This window comes from Oenanthe melanoleuca, chromosome 21 (assembly GCF_029582105.1).
Source record: "Oenanthe melanoleuca isolate GR-GAL-2019-014 chromosome 21, OMel1.0, whole genome shotgun sequence".
NCBI lineage: Eukaryota > Metazoa > Chordata > Aves > Passeriformes > Muscicapidae > Oenanthe > Oenanthe melanoleuca.
Window position 1 is genome coordinate 2,172,249 of NC_079354.1, and position 5,673 is coordinate 2,177,921.

The window sequence follows — 5,673 nt, forward strand, 5'->3', positions numbered from 1 at the left end:
CAGCCCCCAGCCCATCACTCTACTCTCCTGCCTCTGCCTGCTCTGCTATCCAGAAAATGGAGTGGCTTCTCCTCTGCAGAACCACTCAGACATGGCCAGAGCTCAGAGCTCACCAGGCTCACAGGAACCAAGCCTCTTGGATGCCAGGATGATGCCTCAGCAGTTTCTAAAAGTGGTGCCCAGTTCAGACTCTCCACAAGAGAAGCAAGACAGATTTCCAGGACAAGCCTTTCTCATGCTGTAAGCTCCCACATACATCCAAGCATCTTCTGTGGACTCAGCAGAGTCCTGCACCCCTGCAGCACACACAGGCTGGAAGGAAGGAGCTGGTTGTGTAGCCAGGCCATGGCTCAGGGGGCTGAAACACTCCTTGAGGGCCAAAGCAGTCACTTACCTTGCCTGGAAGATATCAGGTCTCAACTCTTGCAAGCTCCCTTCATCATTTGATGTTTGTAGTTTTGCCCCCACTAGTTTCACCTGCATTTGAAGGTAATTCACCCTGGGATATAAGGAAGCCACAGCCCAGAATGGCACAGGCAGGTGACAGCCATCAACTCAGAAACCATCAAGGAGGAGCCCACCTCACTATGAGCTCTGGGAAGTGTGCAGCACTGTGCAAGCATCTCCAGCTCCCCTTGGACAGCCAACAGTGAAAGGTAGGAGGGAGGAGATTTGGGAAACATGATCTCAGCCAACTAGCTGCAGATCAAGAGCACAGGGCTTTTTGAAGGTTCCCCCTGATGGGACAAGGAACACCAATAAACCAGCAGAGAATTATGAAGGAGGGGGCAAGATATCCATGGGCTTCACTGCTGCCACAGCATCTGGCAAGGGAACCTCTGCTCCAATCTAACCCTCCCAAAACATTCAGGAAGGGCCAAGAGGTGTGTTTCTCCTGGGGCAAGCTCCCTCCAGCTGTAACTATGTCACTGGGAGCACAGGGAGGTTGTCACATGGTGGGACAGCAGCCCAAACCTAGGTCCTATACTAAATTCAAGGAAGATGTGTGCAGCACTCTGCTTCCAACACCCCCATCCTTCCAGAGCTGGGTGTTGGATAAAGTACACAACCTTTCTCCTCTGTGGAAAGAAACCCTCTCTCCTCCCCATGCAATTACAGGTAGACAGGGTCAGTACATCCCTTGTATTATGGGGTTTAGGCTTCTCCCTCCCACACTGAAAACATCATTTACACAGCCACTTCAGGCTGGGAGTTCCAGCAGCAAGAGGCACAGGGGGGTGAGCAGATGAACATACACTGCCCATGTGTGCTGTCATCTTCAAAACCAAGGAAAAACTGGAAATTCAAAACAGAAGTATTTTCCCACATGCATTAAGACCAAAGGAACTCAGTACATATCTGGTTTAATTTTATGTAGTTTATTCCATCACTAATACTGATGGCAAGAGATTAAAGGTGATAGCAAACCTGGCTTCAGAGCTCAGGCCCATTTCTCACCAGAGCCCATGAAGATGTGTGCTGTAGAGATTTTAGTCTGCATTTTCCTGCTCCAGAACTCCATCCCCTCACCTTGGAACATGAAGCCACCTCCCATGCAGGAACCAACCTGTATGACCCCTGCAGTCAATTCAGGCTTTACTGGCAGCACCATGAGCAGGCAGCACTGCAGGGCACCAGAGGCTGCTGGAGTGGATCCTGCCATGTCCCACCCTGAGGGTTCTGCTCCAAGGAAGTTCCCGTGGGCTGCAGAGGCCCTCACGACGTCAGGAACAGGGGCCAAATTCCAACCTCAGCCCTTCTGTCACAAACCACCAGAGGGCAGCTGGGAACACACCACGGACAGGCACACACACACAGACACACACTGTTCCACTGCTGAGCACTGCCCTTGCCCAGCTACTGCATGGCAACAGCTGAAAGGACAGCCCAGCACACACACTGCCCTGCAGGGACAGCCCAGCACACACACACTGCCCTGCAGGGACAGCCCAGCACACACACACTGCCCTGCAGGGGCAGGAGCTGAAAGGACAGCCCAGCACACACACACTGCCCTGCAAGGACAGCCCAGCACACACACACTGCCCTGCAGGGACAGCCCAGCACACACACACTGCCCTGCAGGGGCAGGAGCTGAAAGGACAGCCCAGCACACACACACTGCCCTGCAAGGACAGCCCAGCACACACACACTGCCCTGCAGGGACAGCCCAGCACACACACACTGCCCTGAAGGGACAGCCCAGCACACACACACTGCCCTGCAGGGACAGCCCAGCACACACACTGCCCTGATGGGACAGGAGCTGAAAGGACAGCCCAGCACACACACACTGCCCTGAAGGGACAGCCCAGCACACACACTGCCCTGATGGGACAGGAGCTGAAAGGACAGCCCAGCACACACACACTGCCCTGAAGGGACAGCCCAGCACACACACACTGCCCTGCAGGGACAGGCCAGCACACACACACTGCCCTGAAGGGACAGCCCAGCACACACACACTGCCCTGCAGGGACAGCCCAGCACACACACACTGCCCTGCAGGGACAGCCCAGCACACACACACTGCCCTGCAGGGACAGGAGCTGCCTCCCCATCCTGCCCCAGGGAAGTTCTGCCTACAGCCAAGGGCTGACAGCACACAGTGCAGTGTCCAGCTGGTCCTTAGCTCAAACTGACACATCAAGCCAAAAACCTCTCTGGTATAATCAGTGAATTCACTAATGTCCAGGGAGCACTGCATTGGGGATGATCAGATAAGTGTATCCCCTTGCTTACTCTGATCCTCTGCCAAAGCTCAGCAGTGGGCAGAGGGCAGCAGATCAGGATAGGTGTAAAAAGATTCACAGTCTATACCCAAGAGAACCCACAAAATCAGATCAGGATTTCTCCTGTCCCTCATCCAAGCTCCTCCATCTCTTCTACAGTCAATTTATTTTGCATTCAGGCTTTTTCCTAAGCCCATGGTAAGCTGTATTTTCATCTCACCTCGCTGCAGTGAGGAGTTGGTGGGTCAGGAACAAGAGGAGGAGCCCTGGTGTGTCGGTGGCAGGGCAGCAGATCCCTAGCTAAGATAACCTTGTTGTTGAGCTCCAGCCTGGCCAATGCTGCCAGGTTCTTGCACAATCCTGGACAAGTCATTTAGGGCAGAAGTTCACAGAGAGCTCCAGCCAACTCCCAGACCACGGCTGCTTTTTTCCCAGGCTCGATTTCAGGAACTGATTCAGCCATGAAAGGGACAGATCACCAATGGGACCAAGGTGACAACACTAGTAGAAATTCACGAGGGCATTTCAGTAGCTAGAACTTGTTTATTCATAATTTAATCAGTTCAGGATTACTCTTTGCAGTTTTTGAAGCAGTAATTTCCTCTGTCATGCTTGATCTTTTTAGAGAGGAACAACACTGAGCACTGTTTTTCAGAGGACACAGAGTGTGGGCAGCCAGGGGAAGCAAAGTAAGACACCTTCCAAGCACAGCACCCCAGAAGCACCCCATGGAAAAGAGCCAGGCAGGGAGAGAGAGGCTGGTTCACACAAGATAAGGCAGCAGGAAGGCTGGGTCAGGTCAGTGCTGACAGTGCTCTTGCAAGTCAGAGTCTGGTTTTAAAAGGAGGCAGCTGCTGCCATGTCCCAGTAGAGACCTAGATGGTGGCCCAGCACCAGAGGACACTGCTGTCCCTTGGGAACATGACAAAATCATTGGTCTGTTTTTAGCTGTGTGCAGCAGCAAGCAGCAGAGGCAGCAGGAGCAGATCCACCAAGCAAAACCAACCCAACAGCAACACTGAGATTCTGGGAGCCCTTCAAACTCCCTCCAGCCAGGCCCCAATGACACAAATTCCATTCTCTGCTGGAGGGCAATACCCACTTACATTTCACCCAGTGCAAATCCCACCAGCACACTCCAAAACCACTCTGGGATGTGAAACAGAACACATAAAGCACAGAAAACTCAGGAGATTTGTACATCAACCCAATGTAACACTAAAGCAGCTGCATAGGTGCATTCTGTCAAATCTCCTTTTTGAGAACCCCTTAGGACAGGAAGGACAGACACACATGGGGGTGGAGCAAGATGGATTTTCAGGTCCCTCCCAACCCAAACCAGTTTGGGAGTCTGGGATTTTACGTAGCAGCTGGTTAAGCAGCCAGTCCAAACCTCATGTTCTATTAGTGCTCATGAGCTGCTGCAGGTACCTCAGTAGCTCTCACAGGTGAGAGGACAACAGCCCTGAGCCACAAGTACATCTGCAGAGGCAAATCCTGTGTCAGTAAAGTGAGGAAATCCCAGCTCACACTACAGGCTGGTTTGCCACCAGGATGAAACAAGTGCCACATATTCCCACCTGCCTTCAAGCCCTGTGCTCTCAACCCCACTAGCTGAAAGTGGCAGCTCCAGAAGGGGAAGCAAGTGGTGGATTTGCCTGTTTTGACAGTTCTTCATGCTTTCATACAGGAAGGCAGAGAGCCAGCACAGAGCTCATTCAAGAACCTGGCAAGAGAGAGCACATCTCCCACACCTGGCCTCAGACAAACTTCTACCACACTCCAGCAAAAACCAGGCACAGTGTGAAACAGCATGAGTTATTTGAGCTTGTTTAACCAGTCAGGCCTGGGACAGCTATGGCCTAGCAGATCCAGGGAGCTAGGAGACTTCTGCAAAGCTAATGCAACAGTAGGAAGAAGGAAACAGCACCACTCCTTGAAAAGTATGCTTTTCCATCATCTAGTGCCTCCTGGATTCCCTCCAGAGCCAAGTTTAACCTTGTGGTCCTGATTCAACAGCACAGACTTTACTGCTTAGCTGAAAGGACTGGCAGAGATCACTGCCATGAAGATGTATGCACTTCAGGGCACATCCAAGACAAAAAAGGCTTGACAGGGGAACTCTGAAGGAGCCATAAAGAGTTCTCCCTCCACTCCAAAGGCAGTTTCCTGCAGGCAATCCCTTGGTCTTGCTGCTGTCTTTAGTCATAGGAATTAGGATTAGCTGTTAAAGGTGAAGAAACTGTAAGAACAGCCAACAACATGTACCAGCATAACCTTCTCCAGGAAGTCCAGAGTTCCAGCCAAACCTCCCCACAGAAGGCAGCAATTAAAAATGAATTGCAAAGTTGAACAGCAGCACTAATCACTATGAAAAGTGAAAACCCACATATTTTACACTAAGATTTGGGATTAGAGTACACAAAAATCAGCTTCTTAAAAGAAAAGGGAGGGGTTCTTTCTAATGCATTTTAATAATAAATACAAGTTATTATTTAACAGTGTAAGAATTCACTATTCTTCTGGAGCATGAACAAAAAGGTGTGATGAAGTGTGTGCACTTTTGGGACAGGTATGTCATTTGTCCCTTTCTGCTATCTGCCCATGAGCAGGGAACAACAGGAAGCTTCTTGACAGAAGAGGCACAGGAGCCCACTAAGCCCCAAAAGCCAGCTTTTACTGTTTGGGAGCATGCACAGAGTATTTTGTTAAGAATGACTGAACCCTCTCTTCATAGGGGTCTGACAGCAAAGATGTTGCATCAAAGATTAGAGCAATTTTGACAGGACTGAGGCCAGAAGCAGACTGACAAGGATTAGACATCAAGGAAAGACCCAAGCTAGCTCACAAGGAGGAGAGGGGGACTCACAAGGGATAAATGCCATATTTACAAGTCCTTCACACTCAGGAGAAGGACAAAGGAAATAACTACCCTCAGG